At 35.0% G+C, this 18,527-nt stretch overlaps 3 non-coding genes across 3 annotated transcripts; all 3 read right to left on the bottom strand.

Annotated features, from left to right (window-relative positions):
• Window positions 1-2,848: 2,848 nt before the first annotated feature.
• On the bottom strand, window positions 2,849-2,921 carry Trnak-uuu (transfer RNA lysine (anticodon UUU)). The gene has a single exon. It is a non-coding gene; the product is annotated as a tRNA-Lys (tRNA).
• A 10,668-nt stretch (window positions 2,922-13,589) lies between these two features.
• Trnak-uuu (transfer RNA lysine (anticodon UUU)) lies at window positions 13,590-13,662 on the bottom strand. The gene has a single exon. It is a non-coding gene; the product is annotated as a tRNA-Lys (tRNA).
• A 3,642-nt stretch (window positions 13,663-17,304) lies between these two features.
• Window positions 17,305-17,377, bottom strand: Trnak-uuu (transfer RNA lysine (anticodon UUU)). The gene has a single exon. It is a non-coding gene; the product is annotated as a tRNA-Lys (tRNA).
• Window positions 17,378-18,527: the final 1,150 nt, after the last annotated feature.

An 18,527-nucleotide genomic window follows, 5' to 3' on the forward strand; every position in this document is an offset into this window, starting at 1 on the left:
AACACTAACCTCTTAATGCTGAGCCCCAAGCAAGGCAGCTGTTAGTGCCATATTTGTAAGTCTTTGGTATGAGTCGGCCGGGGATCGATCCCACGAACTGCCGCATCCGAGGCGTACGCTGTAATTAATAGGCCACCGGAGCTTTTAGGGATATTTGTTCATTGTCACGTAGTGAGTAGTAGCTAATGAGTTTTCACTCCTTATTGTCTGTATTTAAGTACGTGGAGTTGGACTATTTGGTCAGTCATATTTTGTATGTTCTTCTTGTAACATTATTCTTCAGGTATATTTATTGTTGTGTTTAGATATTATTTGGAAGCAAACATTTGTTTGAATTATTCATTGGAGCCACAAAATGCTACGTGGGTTAAAATATTATTTTTGGCCTATTGTGAATTATTTCTAAAGAATTCTTGAAAATGCCATTCTGATATATCAAAACTGTTGGTAGACCAATGCATTTGAGGATGTAGATTTTATTCGGAACATTCTATTCCTTTGGACTTGAAGATAACATTTTGGGATGAGTTTGGATGCAATTCATAATGCTGTAAGTCCCTCTTATATTTTCATTTTACAATTTTGTTAACTGAATTATTTGTTCAGTATTAGAAACCGTTTTGGTTTTGCTTATGTTTGTTTTTTAGTGTATGACCATAGATTCGTAATACTATTGGGTAATTATGACTCATTCATTTCTCAGTTAACGAACTAATATGCAGCATTACTGGAAATGCAAATATGATGGCAGCAGTGGGGGACGCATTTACTGAATTTTGTTTTCATAACAAAAAACTCTTAATTCCAAAGACTTGTGCAATTAAATGATATTAACGTGAAATGTAAAGAAAAGCATTTTCGTTTGAACCGAGCTCTGGGCATCTATCTGCACCATAAGTGCTAAACGTCATGTGATACAAACATGGCCGCGCCCTTTAAATATGTAATGGAAAGGGCTACGCAGCAAAATCCGAGACTGACAAACTGACAGAATTTGGATGAGTAGTGCCCCAATCTCAGTCGCTAGAGCATCCGACATTTAATCTAAGGGTCATGGGTGAAAGTCCGAGGGTAGGTGGTTATGATTTAGCTTCCACTGATTTTCAATTGTTGTCAAAATGAATATAGATATACCTGCAAGTATTTCTCTCCTTTCCTAAAATGTCCCTAAATGAGAGCGTATCCACATGTCCATGCGAACGGGATAGAGTACCCAATTTAATCAACTCTAAGATATGTTGATCATTCTGTCAGCATTTCTTCTTGATTCCAGTAAATCTAACGCATCCACTATATCATATGCAAATTGAATGCATTCATATTATGATACGAATATTATTAAAATATACGGACAGAAGCACAAAAGTCAACGCCAGTCTAAAAGCTCCACCTAACAGACAATATATTTAAAGTAATGAGACACTACCACTGCAAGCTACTATCAGTTGTTTCGTGTTCTAAAGAGTTTACTCAAACGTTGTAATGGAGACAAAACGAAGAATGCACCGTGAAGACGTATAAAGACTTCTCGGTTCAATCAACAATAACTGCATGAGATATGCATGCAGGATGTGTTCACGGTTTTAATGGAGGTACGATCACCGCCTCTCGGACACCTGAATTCGGTGGTCACAACATCGCGGTATAGAATGCGATGATTGTATTGGTGAAAATACTAAGTCTTAAAATTAAATTGCTGCCGTCCAGTTTCGGATGCTCAATCTAAACGAATGAAAATATGGATTTTTTAAAATGATTTATCAATTGCGAGTTTTGATAATAGTTCTCGATTTAAGTAAGCTAAAGAATGCAATGCATCGTTTGAGAATTAAATGCATTAATCTTACGATTCAAACAATAACATAATATATAATTCGCAATGTAACACAAATCTCAAAGGAATTTTAAAATCTGCGACTAAAAGTTAATATGTCTTAAATTGAAGAGAAGAAAAGAGACTAGCACTGCAAGGTACTGTCAGTTCTTTCCTGTTCTGATGAGTTAGATGAAACTTTGCAACGTGGAGAAAATAAAGACTGCACCGTACATATGTGAAAGAAACCTATCTTAGATCAAGTCAAGAAGGTTACAATAATGAGTTCACAGTTTTGTGGGAAGTATGATTACGGGGTATCGGACATTCGAAAGCAGTGGCCAAAAGGATCGCGCAATCCGGTGAGGTGATATCAATGGTTAAAACACAAAAAAGAAGAAGAAGAAAAAAAAATGACCAAAAAAAAAAAAGCAAAGAAAGAAAGATGTTAGTCCTAAAAATGAATTATTGCTGACTTACAATGTTAGTTGCTAAATCAAAATGAAGAAATATTTGGGAAGAATTGTTTATCAGTATTTTGGAAATTCCCACAATTGATAATAATAATAATAATAATAATAATAATAATAATAATAATAATAATTATGTGGACTTAGTACAGCGCCTGAGACGTAAAAGCGCTAAGAGCTCGAAAATATTAGATAACAAACATAAATATACACCAGTACAAGGATAGGATAGAAAAATCCCAACACTATTGAATTACAAAACAAAAGGCTTCAATAGAAGTATATAGAATATGTAAATGAACTTACATATTTCATTCACTTTTTATCTGGATGGGTACATACAGGGTCACTACCATAATCAGTACCTTTATGAGGGCTGTGTCGAAACCAGAAAGACATTGACAAGCTAATGAATTTGAAGAAGAGGATATCAAAATTCAACATAAAAATGATTATATGAGAAAAGAAAACGTTTCTGTGGGACATTTACCATCACACCTATTTGTAGCCAAATAGACGCGTGTACAAAGTGTAGTATAAATTTGTAATGGTATTAAAAATTGTACGCCCACCGTGGGACTCGAACTCACGACCCTCAGATTAAAAGTCTGATGCTCTACCGACTGAGCTAGGCGGGCTACTTGTTAATGCATGGTCGAATGTTGGCTCGGGTAGTTATGCGCAACATGGTTAATCGTTATCTCATCAACTTCACATAGCTAGCGTCTAGGATTGATTGGATCTTAGATGTTAGCCCCTTATGGAAACAATAATCCAGTTTATATGGCAATCAACCATTCACGGAGGAATTTAAATTTTGCTGCCTAAGGAAATGCACAAATGTGTCATTAGCCGAGCAAGTTGCTAAAGTTAAGACAAGTCATTGTTTCTTTGTGTTAACAGTTATGATTTTACAGTCCGGACAACACAAACACTATCCTTCTGCTCTTCTCTTAAATCTTCGCATTCTTTCCTTAATTTCTCTCAGTTAATTACACATGTGAAAATCACCTGTCTTGAAATTTTTTGTTTCCAGAGAAAGCAATGCTTACACACTACATAATCAATTAAATAGTACCTGTAAGTTGATAAACTTGCTTCCAATTAATTGTTCTCTATACATATTTGTGATTTTCTTCTATGGATCGGTACAGGAGAAAATACATAAATACGGAAGGTGTTGTGTTAGATGTGGTGGTTTTATTTCTACGACATGGGAGATTTGTGTGTGTGTGTGTGTGTGTGTGTGTGTGTGTGTGTGTGTTTGTGTGTGCATGTGATTTGTATTTTTAAGGTAGCTTTTAAGAATTTTTCAGTCATATCGCTACGATGTCTGCAGTGTGGCAGTTTATAGTGATGGCTAGCACTGGGGCATCATGCCGCAGACATGTAGCATGATGTCCCACCCAGTCACTTTATCCTGAGATCCGGCCGACCAGTCCTAACACTAACGTCTTAATGCTGAGCCCCAAGCAAGGCAGCTGTTAGTACCATATTTGTAAGTCTTTGGTATGAGTCGGCCGGGGATCGATCCCACGAACTGCGCATCCGAGGGGTACGCTGTAATTAATAGGCCACCGGAGCTTTTAGGGATATTTGTTCATTGTCACGTAGTGAGTAGTAGCTAATGAGTTTTCACTCCTTATTGTCTGTATTTAAGTACGTGGAGTTGGACTATTTGGTCAGTCATATTTTGTATGTTCTTCTTGTAACATTATTCTTCAGGTATATTTATTGTTGTGTTTAGATATTATTTGGAAGCAAACATTTGTTTGAATTATTCATTGGAGCCACAAAATGCTACGTGGGTTAAAATATTATTTTTGGCCTATTGTGAATTATTTCTAAAGAATTCTTGAAAATGCCATTGTGATATATCAGAACTGTTGGTAGACCAATGCATTTGAGGATGTAGATTTTATTCGGAACATTCTATTCCTTTGGACTTGAAGATAACATTTTGGGATGATTTTGGATGCAATTCATAATGCTGTAAGTCCCTCTTATATTTTCATTTTACAATTTTGTTAACTGAATTATTTGTTCAGTATTAGAAACCGTTTTGGTTTTGCTTATGTTTGTTTTTTAGTGTATGACCATAGATTCGTAATACTATTGGGTAATTATGACTCATTCATTTCTCAGTTAACGAACTAATATGCAGCATTACTGGAAATGCAAATATGATGGCAGCAGTGGGGGACGCATTTACTGAATTTTGTTTTCATAACAAAAAACTCTTAATTCCAAAGACTTGTGCAATTAAATGATATTAACGTGAAATGTAAAGAAAAGCATTTTCGTTTGAACCGAGCTCTGGGCATCTATCTGCACCATAAGTGCTAAACGTCATGTGATACAAACATGGCCGCGCCCTTTAAATATGTAATGGAAAGGGCTACGCAGCAAAATCCGAGACTGACAAACTGACAGAATTTGGATGAGTAGTGCCCCAATCTCAGTCGCTAGAGCATCCGACATTTAATCTAAGGGTCATGGGTGAAAGTCCGAGGGTAGGTGGTTATGATTTAGCTTCCACTGATTTTCAATTGTTGTCAAAATGAATATAGATATACCTGCAAGTATTTCTCTCCTTTCCTAAAATGTCCCTAAATGAGAGCGTATCCACATGTCCATGCGAACGGGATAGAGTACCCAATTTAATCAACTCTAAGATATGTTGATCATTCTGTCAGCATTTCTTCTTGATTCCAGTAAATCTAACGCATCCACTATATCATATGCAAATTGAATGCATTCATATTATGATACGAATATTATTAAAATATACGGACAGAAGCACAAAAGTCAACGCCAGTCTAAAAGCTCCACCTAACAGACAATATGTTTAAAGTAATGAGACACTACCACTGCAAGCTACTATCAGTTGTTTCGTGTTCTAAAGAGTTTACTCAAACGTTGTAACGGAGACAAAACGAAGAATGCACCGTGAAGACGTATAAAGACTTCTCGGTTCAATCAACAATAACTGCATGAGATATGCATGCAGGATGTGTTCACGGTTTTAATGGAGGCACGATCACCGCCTCTCGGACACCTGAATTCGGTGGTCACAACATCGCGGTATAGAATGCGATGATTGTATTGATGAAAATACTAAGTCTTAAAATTAAATTGCTGCCGTCCAGTTTCGGATGCTCAATCTAAATGAATGAAAATATGGATTTTTTAAAATGATTTATCAATTGCGAGTTTTGATAATAGTTCTCGATTTAAGTAAGCTAAAGAATGCAATGCATCGTTTGAGAATTAAATGCATTAATCTTACGATTCAAACAATAACATAATATATAATTCGCAATGTAACACAAATCTCAAAGGAATTTTAAAATCTGCGACTAAAAGTTAATATGTCTTAAATTGAAGAGAAGAAAAGAGACTAGCACTGCAAGGTACTGTCAGTTCTTTCCTGTTCTGATGAGTTAGATGAAACTTTGCAACGTGGAGAAAATAAAGACTGCACCGTACATATGTGAAAGAAACCTATCTTAGATCAAGTCAAGAAGGTTACAATAATGAGTTCACAGTTTTGTGGGAAGTATGATTACGGGGTATCGGACATTCGAAAGCAGTGGCCAAAAGGATCGCGCAATCCGGTGAGGTGATATCAATGGTTAAAACACAAAAAAGAAGAAGAAGAAAAAAAAATGACCAAAAAAAAAAAAAAGCAAAGAAAGAAAGATGTTAGTCCTAAAAATGAATTATTGCTGACTTACAATGTTAGTTGCTAAATCAAAATGAAGAAATATTTGGGAAGAATTGTTTATCAGTATTTTGGAAATTGCCACAATTGATAATAATAATAATAATAATAATAATAATAATAATTATGTGGACTTAGTACAGCGCCTAAGACGTAAAAGCGCTAAGAGCTCGAAAATATTAGATAACAAACAAAAATATACACCAGTACAAGGATAGGATAGAAAAATCCCAACACTATTGAATTACAAAACAAAAGGCTTCAATAGAAGTATATAGAATATGTAAATGAACTTACATATTTCATTCACTTTTTATCTGGATGGGTACATACAGGGTCACTACCATAATCAGTACCTTTATGAGGGCTGTGTCGAAACCAGAAAGACATTGACAAGCTAATGAATTTGAAGAGGAGGATATCAAAATTCAACATAAAAATGATTATATGAGAAAAGAAAACGTTTCTGTGGGACATTTACCATCACACCTATTTGTAGCCAAATAGACGCGTGTACAAAGTGTAGTATAAATTTGTAATGGTATTAAAAATTGTACGCCCACCGTGGGACTCGAACTCACGACCCTCAGATTAAAAGTCTGATGCTCTTTTTTTTTTTTTTTTTTTTTTTTTTTTTTTTCTTTCTTTATTTAAAAAAAGCTTTGTACAGTATATAAGTTAAAAATATACAGTCAGTATGTACATAGTAGTTTGTAATGCTATATTACAAAACAATGATTCTACAATAGTATTTTATTAAGCTATATTACAGAACAATGATTCTAAAAATTTTTTTTGTAATGCTATAGTACAAAACAATGATTCTACAATGTAATAAACACTTTATCCTCTTCTATTCTCATTAAAGGATTATCTTTTACAAAATACTTCGTAATCAAAGTCTGATTTTTGTCTTTGTAATGTTGATACGCATATAATATATATTTTCTAGTCAAATATTGGAACAATCTTTCGATGTCTATTTGTTTCCCTAATAAAGACATAATGTTTCTTCTTTTGTAAATGCACAATCGAGCAATGCTCAGAATGTAGTTCAAAAAATAACTATTTACTGATTTTGTTTCTTTGTTATATCCTATCATGAGCATTTGTTCAAAAGAAGTGCTATTGAGAACACCAACTCTACAATTTTTAAAAAGAATCTCAACTATATATACAATATAATTCTTAAAAGAGCTTAATTCAGGACATTTCAAAAACATGTGAAATAAATCCTCTGTTTCCAATTGGCACACTGGACATAAGTCATTATCAATTTTGCCATAGTATTTTAGTCTCTCTTTTGTAAATATTCGATTGTGCATTATTCTGTAATCCAAATCTATACAATCTGGGGTCTTGAAAGGTAGGTGTATCAATTTCCAGTATTTATGCTTTTCCAAACTAAATATCTTACTCCAAAAGGAAACAGAAGCTGGTTCTTGAAAAATCAACGTACATAAAAGCTTGTAAAATAGTTGTGTTGTACATAAACAGAGGTCATATAATTTTGTATCAACTCTGAGAAACATATTATTTCTCCCATTGGTTACAGTGGGTTTTGACTCTGTTGCAACAATATTTCTCCAGCCTAATGGTATACTTTCTATTATGCAATTATAGTCTTTTTTTATCTTATCTGTTTTGATCTCAGAATTTGATTTGTATATCATTTCTTGAATAGCTCTATAAGGTAGTATTCCAGGTACAAATTCATATGTAATATCCTGAACACGAACAATTCCTGCTTCTATAAATTCTGCGAAAAACAACGTTTTACCAGCACATGTAATATTAGGATTTAAAAAGAGAGGTTGTTCAAAAACATTCCTCACATCAATATTTGTATCGATATTATTTCTAAGTTTTTCCCATGCATGAAACATTTCTCTGTAAAATATAGGTAGGGTATTCAATTGTTGCTTATTTAAAGACATGAGAAACAACTCTTTGGTCAACCTCATGTTCAGGACAGTAGATAAAAAGTGATCAAAGGTATTTTTCCACATAGCATGGCAATTCACATCAAAGTATCTTTTTAAAAATTTTAGTCTGAATGCATACATTTTCATCTTTATATCAGTTAACTGTAGTCCGCCATTTCGCTTATCACCAATTATTGTATAATAGTGAACCAAATGGGACTTTCCTGACCAGATAAATCTGAGAAATAATTGCTTCAATTCATCAGCAATCATATCAGGAAGAGGCTGAACTGACACTATGTACAATACTCTAGAAACTAATAAGTTATTAACAACTGTTACTTTTCCTTGTATTGTCAAATATCTCTGTGACCACAGTTGCAATAAGTTTTTAATTTTAGACAATCTATCATTCCAGTTCAGTTGCTCACATAACTTTGCACATTTTCCCACATAAGCTCCCAAAATTAAGATGACTTGATCACACATTTGAATTTGTAATTGTTTGCAATAATCATCAGTAAGTTTACCAGATCCAATACACAGAAGTTCTGTCTTTTCCTTGTTCACCTTTGCACCAGATCCTTTACAATACAAGTCAAGTACATTAAAAGATTGATTAATGGATTGTGTGTCCGCTAATGTCAAGGTTGTATCATCTGCATGTTGAAAAACTTTACTTGTATTACTAGACAGTGGGAGTGGAATACCTTTGATAGTGGGATTTGCTTTGATAGCGAGTCCTAAGGGTTCTGCTGCTAATACATATAACATTGCTGATATAGGACAACCTTGTCTGACTGAATTTTTAATTAAAAAGGGTTTCGTTAGATGACCATTGCATTTAACACTACTTTTAATTTCATTATAAAATATCTTTATCCACTGAATAAAATTGTCACCAAAACCGAACTTTCGTAAAACAGAAATCAAATATGAGTGGCAAACTCTGTCAAACGCTTTTTCTTGATCAATTTTTAAGATATATCCCTCAAGATTGTCTCTCTCAACCATATCTATAATATCTCTTACAGTGACTATAGTATCAGCAATATCTCTCCCAACTATACAACATGTCTGAGTTTGAGAAATAATTTTGGGTAATACCATTTTTAAACGTGTAGACAAAATCCTTGCCAAAATTTTATAATCTACATTAAGTAAACTGATAGGACGCCAATTTTGCAATCTTCTATTATCCCCCTTATTTTTATAAATAAGTGATATAACCCCAAATCTCATTGATCTCGACATAATATTGTCATTCTTAACACTCTGAAAGATGTGCAACAGAATATCATATATACAATCATAAAATTTACAATACCACTCTACTGTCAATCCGTCCGGGCCGGGGCTTTTATTTTTAGCCATCCCTTTTATAGCTGTATGTATTTCATCAACTGTTATTATGGCATCACACATATCTTTATCCTCATCAGATACAGAACAGTTTACAAAATTTAAAAGTGAATCAGTACAATTATCATCAACAGTTACCGAAGAATATAAATGACTATAAAACTGATGTATTTCATCTAAGATTCCGCTTGTATTTGAAATAATTACACCATCATCATCAATCAATTCATTGATTACATTTTTGTTGTGTCGATATTTCTCAAGATTTAGAAAATATTTAGTATTTCTATCGCTTTCAATTGCCCATTTGGCCTTAGATCTCAATATAGCACCCCGACAAAAATCAGTTTCATAGTCACTTAGCTGATGTTTTAGTTCTTCATATTTGTTAATGTCATATGGTTCTTTATTTGCGACTTTTTCTGAAAATGATTTTAATTTATTTTGCAATGTAAAGTATTCTTGTAATCTTTCCTTATTTCTTCTTGTACAGTATACTTGGGAAAATTTTTTAATTTTGTATTTTACATTATCCCACCAAATGAGTGGTTCACTGAAATACATTTCGTCAGTTTTTCCCTCGGTAAGAATTGATTTCCAGTCTGATGCTCTACCGACTGAGCTAGGCGGGCTACTTGTTAATGCATGGTCGAATGTTGGCTCGGGTAGTTATGCGCAACATGGTTAATCGTTATCTCATCAACTTCACATAGCTAGCGTCTAGGATTGATTGGATCTTAGATGTTAGCCCCTTATGGAAACAATAATCCAGTTTATATGGCAATCAACCATTCACGGAGGAATTTAAATTTTGCTGCCTAAGGAAATGCACAAATGTGTCATTAGCCGAGCAAGTTGCTAAAGTTAAGACAAGTCATTGTTTCTTTGTGTTAACAGTTATGATTTTACAGTCCGGACAACACAAACACTATCCTTCTGCTCTTCTCTTAAATCTTCGCATTCTTTCCTTAATTTCTCTCAGTTAATTACACATGTCAAAAATCACCTATCTTGAAATTCTTTGTTTCCAGAGAAAGCAATGCTTACACACTACATAATCAATTAAATAGTACCTGTAAGTTGATAAACTTGCTTCCAATTAATTGTTCTCTATACATATTTGTGATTTTCTTCTATGGATCGGTACAGGAGAAAATACATAAATACGGAAGGTGTTGTGTTAGATGTGGTGGTTTTATTTCTACGACATGGGAGATTTGTGTGTGTGTGTGTGTGTGTGTGTGTGTGTGTGTGTGTGTGTTTGTGTGTGCATGTGATTTGTATTTTTAAGGTAGCTTTTAAGAATTTTTCAGTCATATCGCTACGATGTCTGCAGTGTGGCAGTTTATAGTGATGGCTAGCACTGGGGCATCATGCCGCAGACATGTGGCATGATGTCCCACCCAGTCACTTTATCCTGAGATCCGGCCGACCAGTCCTAACACTAACCTCTTAATGCTGAGCCCCAAGCAAGGCAGCTGTTAGTACCATATTTGTAAGTCTTTGGTATGACTCAGCCGGGGATCGATCCCACGAACTCCCGCATCCGAGGCGTACGCTGTAATTACTAGGCCACCGGAGCTTTTAGGGATATTTGTTCATTGTCACGTAGTGAGTAGTAGCTAATGAGTTTTCACTCCTTATTGTCTTTATTTAAGTACGTGGAGTTGGACTATTTGGTCAGTCATATTTTGTATGTTCTTCTTGTAACATTATTCTTCAGGTATATTTATTGTTGTGTTTAGATATTATTTGGAAGCAAACATTTGTTTGAATTATTCATTGGAGCCAGAAAATGCTACGTGGGTTAAAATATTATTTTTGGCCTATTGTGAATTATTTCTAAAGAATTCTTGAAAATGCCATTGTGATATATCAGAACTGTTGGTAGACCAATGCATTTGAGGATGTAGATTTTATTCGGAACATTCTATTCCTTTGGACTTGAAGATAACATTTTGGGATGATTTTGGATGCAATTCATAATGCTGTAAGTCCCTCTTATATTTTCATTTTACAATTTTGTTAACTGAATTATTTGTTCAGTATTAGAAACCGTTTTGGTTTTGCTTATGTTTGTTTTTTAGTGTATGACCATAGATTCGTAATACTATTGGGTAATTATGACTCATTCATTTCTCAGTTAACGAACTAATATGCAGCATTACTGGAAATGCAAATATGATGGCAGCAGTGGGGGACGCATTTACTGAATTTTGTTTTCATAACAAAAAACTCTTAATTCCAAAGACTTGTGCAATTAAATGATATTAACGTGAAATGTAAAGAAAAGCATTTTCGTTTGAACCGAGCTCTGGGCATCTATCTGCACCATAAGTGCTAAACGTCATGTGATACAAACATGGCCGCGCCCTTTAAATATGTAATGGAAAGGGCTACGCAGCAAAATCCGAGACTGACAAACTGACAGAATTTGGATGAGTAGTGCCCCAATCTCAGTCGCTAGAGCATCCGACATTTAATCTAAGGGTCATGGGTGAAAGTCCGAGGGTAGGTGGTTATGATTTAGCTTCCACTGATTTTCAATTGTTGTCAAAATGAATATAGATATACCTGCAAGTATTTCTCTCCTTTCCTAAAATGTCCCTAAATGAGAGCGTATCCACATGTCCATACGAACGGGATAGAGTACCCAATTTAATCAACTCTAAGATATGTTGATCATTCTGTCAGCATTTCTTCTTGATTCCAGTAAATCTAACGCATCCACTATATCATATGCAAATTGAATGCATTCATATTATGATACGAATATTATTAAAATATACGGACAGAAGCACAAAAGTCAACGCCAGTCTAAAAGCTCCACCTAACAGACAATATGTTTAAAGTAATGAGACACTACCACTGCAAGCTACTATCAGTTGTTTCGTGTTCTAAAGAGTTTACTCAAACGTTGTAACGGAGACAAAACGAAGAATGCACCGTGAAGACGTATAAAGACTTCTCGGTTCAATCAACAATAACTGCATGAGATATGCATGCAGGATGTGTTCACGGTTTTAATGGAGGCACGATCACCGCCTCTCGGACACCTGAATTCGGTGGTCACAACATCGCGGTATAGAATGCGATGATTGTATTGATGAAAATACTAAGTCTTAAAATTAAATTGCTGCCGTCCAGTTTCGGATGCTCAATCTAAATGAATGAAAATATGGATTTTTTAAAATGATTTATCAATTGCGAGTTTTGATAATAGTTCTCGATTTAAGTAAGCTAAAGAATGCAATGCATCGTTTGAGAATTAAATGCATTAATCTTACGATTCAAACAATAACATAATATATAATTCGCAATGTAACACAAATCTCAAAGGAATTTTAAAATCTGCGACTAAAAGTTAATATGTCTCAAATTGAAGAGAAGAAAAGAGACTAGCACTGCAAGGTACTGTCAGTTCTTTCCTGTTCTGATGAGTTAGATGAAACTTTGCAACGTGGAGAAAATAAAGACTGCACCGTACATATGTGAAAGAAACCTATCTTAGATCAAGTCAAGAAGGTTACAATAATGAGTTCACAGTTTTGTGGGAAGTATGATTACGGGGTATCGGACATTCGAAAGCAGTGGCCAAAAGGATCGCGCAATCCGGTGAGGTGATATCAATGGTTAAAACACAAAAAAGAAGAAGAAGAAAAAAAAATGACCAAAAAAAAAAAAAGCAAAGAAAGAAAGATGTTAGTCCTAAAAATGAATTATTGCTGACTTACAATGTTAGTTGCTAAATCAAAATGAAGAAATATTTGGGAAGAATTGTTTATCAGTATTTTGGAAATTGCCACAATTGATAATAATAATAATAATAATAATAATAATAATAATAATAATAATAATAATAATTATGTGGACTTAGTACAGCGCCTAAGACGTAAAAGCGCTAAGAGCTCGAAAATATTAGATAACAAACAAAAATATACACCAGTACAAGGATAGGATAGAAAAATCCCAACACTATTGAATTAGAAAACAAAAGGCTTCAATAGAAGTATATAGAATATGTAAATGAACTTACATATTTCATTCACTTTTTATCTGGATGGGTACATACAGGGTCACTACCATAATCAGTACCTTTATGAGGGCTGTGTCGAAACCAGAAAGACATTGACAAGCTAATGAATTTGAAGAAGAGGATCTCAAAATTCAACATAAAAATGATTATATGAGAAAAGAAAACGTTTCTGTGGGACATTTACCATCACACCTATTTGTAGCCAAACAGACGCGTGTACAAAGTGTAGTATAAATTTGTAATGGTATTAAAAATTGTACGCCCACCGTGGGACTCGAACTCACGACCCTCAGATTAAAAGTCTGATGCTCTACCGACTGAGCTAGGCGGGCTACTTGTTAATGCATGGTCGAATGTTGGCTCGGGTAGTTATGCGCAACATGGTTAATCGTTATCTCATCAACTTCACATAGCTAGCGTCTAGGATTGATTGGATCTTAGATGTTAGCCCCTTATGGAAACAATAATCCAGTTTATATGGCAATCAACCATTCACGGAGGAATTTAAATTTTGCTGCCTAAGGAAATGCACAAATGTGTCATTAGCCGAGCAAGTTGCTAAAGTTAAGACAAGTCATTGTTTCTTTGTGTTAACAGTTATGATTTTACAGTCCGGACAACACAAACACTATCCTTCTGCTCTTCTCTTAAATCTTCGCATTCTTTCCTTAATTTCTCTCAGTTAATTACACATGTGAAAATCACCTATCTTGAAATTTTTTGTTTCCAGAGAAAGCAATGCTTACACACTACATAATCAATTAAATAGTACCTGTAAGTTGATAAACTTGCTTCCAATTAATTGTTCTCTATACATATTTGTGATTTTCTTCTATGGATCGGTACAGGAGAAAATACATAAATACGGAAGGTGTTGTGTTAGATGTGGTGGTTTTATTTCTACGACATGGGAGATTTGTGTGTGTGTGTGTGTGTGTGTGTGTGTTTGTGTGTGCATGTGATTTGTATTTTTAAGGTAGCTTTTAAGAATTTTTCAGTCATATCGCTACGATGTCTGCAGTGTGGCAGTTTATAGTGATGGCTAGCACTGGGGCATCATGCCGCAGACATGTGGCATGATGTCCCACCCAGTCACTTTATCCTGAGATCCGGCCGACCAGTCCTAACACTAACCTCTTAATGCTGAGCCCCAAGCAAGGCAGCTGTTAGTACCATATTTGTAAGTCTTTGGTATGACTCAGCCGGGGATCGATCCCACGAACTCCCGCATCCGAGGCGTACGCTGTAATTACTAGGCCACCGGAGCTTTTAGGGATATTTGTTCATTGTCACGTAGTGAGTAGTAGCTAATGAGTTTTCACTCCTTATTGTCTGCATTTAAGTACGTGGAGTTGGACTATTTGGTCAGTCATATTTTGTATGTTCTTCTTGTAACATTATTCTTCAGGTATATTTATTGTTGTGTTTAGATATTATTTGGAAGCAAACATTTGTTTGAATTATTCATTGGAGCCACAAAATGCTACGTGGGTTAAAATATTATTTTTGGCCTATTGTGAATTATTTCTAAAGAATTCTTGAAAATGCCATTGTGATATATCAGAACTGTTGGTAGACCAATGCATTTGAGGATGTAGATTTTATTCGGAACATTCTATTCCTTTGGACTTGAAGATAACATTTTGGGATGATTTTGGATGCAATTCATAATGCTGTAAGTCCCTCTTATATTTTCATTTTACAATTTTGTTAACTGAATTATTTGTTCAGTATTAGAAACCGTTTTGGTTTTGCTTATGTTTGTTTTTTAGTGTATGACCATAGATTCGTAATACTATTGGGTAATTATGACTCATTCATTTCTCAGTTAACGAACTAATATGCAGCATTACTGGAAATGCAAATATGATGGCAGCAGTGGGGGACGCATTTACTGAATTTTGTTTTCATAACAAAAAACTCTTAATTCCAAAGACTTGTGCAATTAAATGATATTAACGTGAAATGTAAAGAAAAGCATTTTCGTTTGAACCGAGCTCTGGGCATCTATCTGCACCATAAGTGCTAAACGTCATGTGATACAAACATGGCCGCGCCCTTTAAATATGTAATGGAAAGGGCTACGCAGCAAAATCCGAGACTGACAAACTGACAGAATTTGGATGAGTAGTGCCCCAATCTCAGTCGCTAGAGCATCCGACATTTAATCTAAGGGTCATGGGTGAAAGTCCGAGGGTAGGTGGTTATGATTTAGCTTCCACTGATTTTCAATTGTTGTCAAAATGAATATAGATATACCTGCAAGTATTTCTCTCCTTTCCTAAAATGTCCCTAAATGAGAGCGTATCCACATGTCCATGCGAACGGGATAGAGTACCCAATTTAATCAACTCTAAGATATGTTGATCATTCTGTCAGCATTTCTTCTTGATTCCAGTAAATCTAACGCATCCACTATATCATATGCAAATTGAATGCATTCATATTATGATACGAATATTATTAAAATATACGGACAGAAGCACAAAAGTCAACGCCAGTCTAAAAGCTCCACCTAACAGACAATATGTTTAAAGTAATGAGACACTACCACTGCAAGCTACTATCAGTTGTTTCGTGTTCTAAAGAGTTTACTCAAACGTTGTAACGGAGACAAAACGAAGAATGCACCGTGAAGACGTATAAAGACTTCTCGGTTCAATCAACAATAACTGCATGAGATATGCATGCAGGATGTGTTCACGGTTTTAATGGAGGTACGATCACCGCCTCTCGGACACCTGAATTCGGTGGTCACAACATCGCGGTATAGAATGCGATGATTGTATTGATGAAAATACTAAGTCTTAAAATTAAATTGCTGCCGTCCAGTTTCGGATGCTCAATCTAAATGAATGAAAATATGGATTTTTTAAAATGATTTATCAATTGCGAGTTTTGATAATAGTTCTCGATTTAAGTAAGCTAAAGAATGCAATGCATCGTTTGAGAATTAAATGCATTAATCTTACGATTCAAACAATAACATAATATATAATTCGCAATGTAACACAAATCTCAAAGGAATTTTAAAATCTGCGACTAAAAGTTAATATGTCTTAAATTGAAGAGAAGAAAAGAGACTAGCACTGCAAGGTACTGTCAGTTCTTTCCTGTTCTGATGAGTTAGATGAAACTTTGCAACGTGGAGAAAATAAAGACTGCACCGTACATATGTGAAAGAAACCTATCTTAGATCAAGTCAAGAAGGTTACAATAATGAGTTCACAGTTTTGTGGGAAGTATGATTACGGGGTATCGGACATTCGAAAGCAGTGGCCAAAAGGATCGCGCAATCCGGTGAGGTGATATCAATGGTTAAAACACAAAAAAGAAGAAGAAGAAAAAAAAATGACCAAAAAAAAAAAAAGCAAAGAAAGAAAGATGTTAGTCCTAAAAATGAATTATTGCTGACTTACAATGTTAGTTGCTAAATCAAAATGAAGAAATATTTGGGAAGAATTGTTTATCAGTATTTTGGAAATTCCCACAATTGATAATAATAATAATAATAATAATAATAATAATAATAATAATAATAATTATGTGGACTTAGTACAGCGCCTGAGACGTAAAAGCGCTAAGAGCTCAAAAATATTAGATAACAAACATAAATATACACCAGTACAAGGATAGGATAGAAAAATCCCAACACTATTGAATTACAAAACAAAAGGCTTCAATAGAAGTATATAGAATATGTAAATGAACTTACATATTTCATTCACTTTTTATCTGGATGGGTACATACAGGGTCACTACCATAATCAGTACCTTTATGAGGGCTGTGTCGAAACCAGAAAGACATTGACAAGCTAATGAATTTGAAGAAGAGGATATCAAAATTCAACATAAAAATGATTATATGAGAAAAGAAAACGTTTCTGTGGGACATTTACCATCACACCTATTTGTAGCCAAATAGACGCGTGTACAAAGTGTAGTATAAATTTGTAATGGTATTAAAAATTGTACGCCCACCGTGGGACTCGAACTCACGACCCTCAGATTAAAAGTCTGATGCTCTACCGACTGAGCTAGGCGGGCTACTTGTTAATGCATGGTCGAATGTTGGCTCGGGTAGTTATGCGCAACATGGTTAATCGTTATCTCATCAACTTCACATAGCTAGCGTCTAGGATTGATTGGATCTTAGATGTTAGCCCCTTATGGAAACAATAATCCAGTTTATATGGCAATCAACCATTCACGGAGGAATTTAAATTTTGCTGCCTAAGGAAATGCACAAATGTGTCATTAGCCGAGCAAGTTGCTAGGGTTAAGACAAGTCATTGTTTCTTTGTGTTAACAGTTATGATTTTACAGTCCGGACAACACAAACACTATCCTTCTGCTCTTCTCTTAAATCTTCGCATTCTTTCCTTAATTTCTCTCAGTTAATTACACATGTGAAAATCACCTGTCTTGAAATTTTTTGTTTCCAGAGAAAGCAATGCTTACACACTACATAATCAATTAAATAGTACCTGTAAGTTGATAAACTTGCTTCCAATTAATTGTTCTCTATACATATTTGTGATTTTCTTCTATGGATCGGTACAGGAGAAAATACATAAATACGGAAGGTGTTGTGTTAGATGTGGTGGTTTTATTTCTACGACATGGGAGATTTGTGTGTGTGTGTGTGTGTGTGTGTGTGTGTGTGTGTGTGTGTGTGTGTGTGTGTGTTTGTGTGTGCATGTGATTTGTATTTTTAAGGTAGCTTTTAAGAATTTTTCAGTCATATCGCTACGATGTCTGCAGTGTGGCAGTTTATAGTGATGGCTAGCACTGGGGCATCATGCCGCAGACATGTAGCATGATGTCCCACCCAGTCACTTTATCCTGAGATCCGGCCGACCAGTCCTAACACTAACCTCTTAATGCTGAGCCCCAAGCAAGGCAGCTGTTAGTACCATATTTGTAAGTCTTTGGTATGAGTCGGCCGGGGATCGATCCCACGAACTGCGCATCCGAGGCGTACGCTGTAATTAATAGGCCACCGGAGCTTTTAGGGATATTTGTTCATTGTCACGTAGTGAGTAGTAGCTAATGAGTTTTCACTCCTTATTGTCTGTATTTAAGTACGTGGAGTTGGACTATTTGGTCAGTCATATTTTGTATGTTCTTCTTGTAACATTATTCTTCAGGTATATTTATTGTTGTGTTTAGATATTATTTGGAAGCAAACATTTGT

This window comes from Sinohyriopsis cumingii, chromosome 11 (assembly GCF_028554795.1).
Source record: "Sinohyriopsis cumingii isolate HCF-2022 chromosome 11, ASM2855479v2, whole genome shotgun sequence".
NCBI lineage: Eukaryota > Metazoa > Mollusca > Bivalvia > Unionida > Unionidae > Sinohyriopsis > Sinohyriopsis cumingii.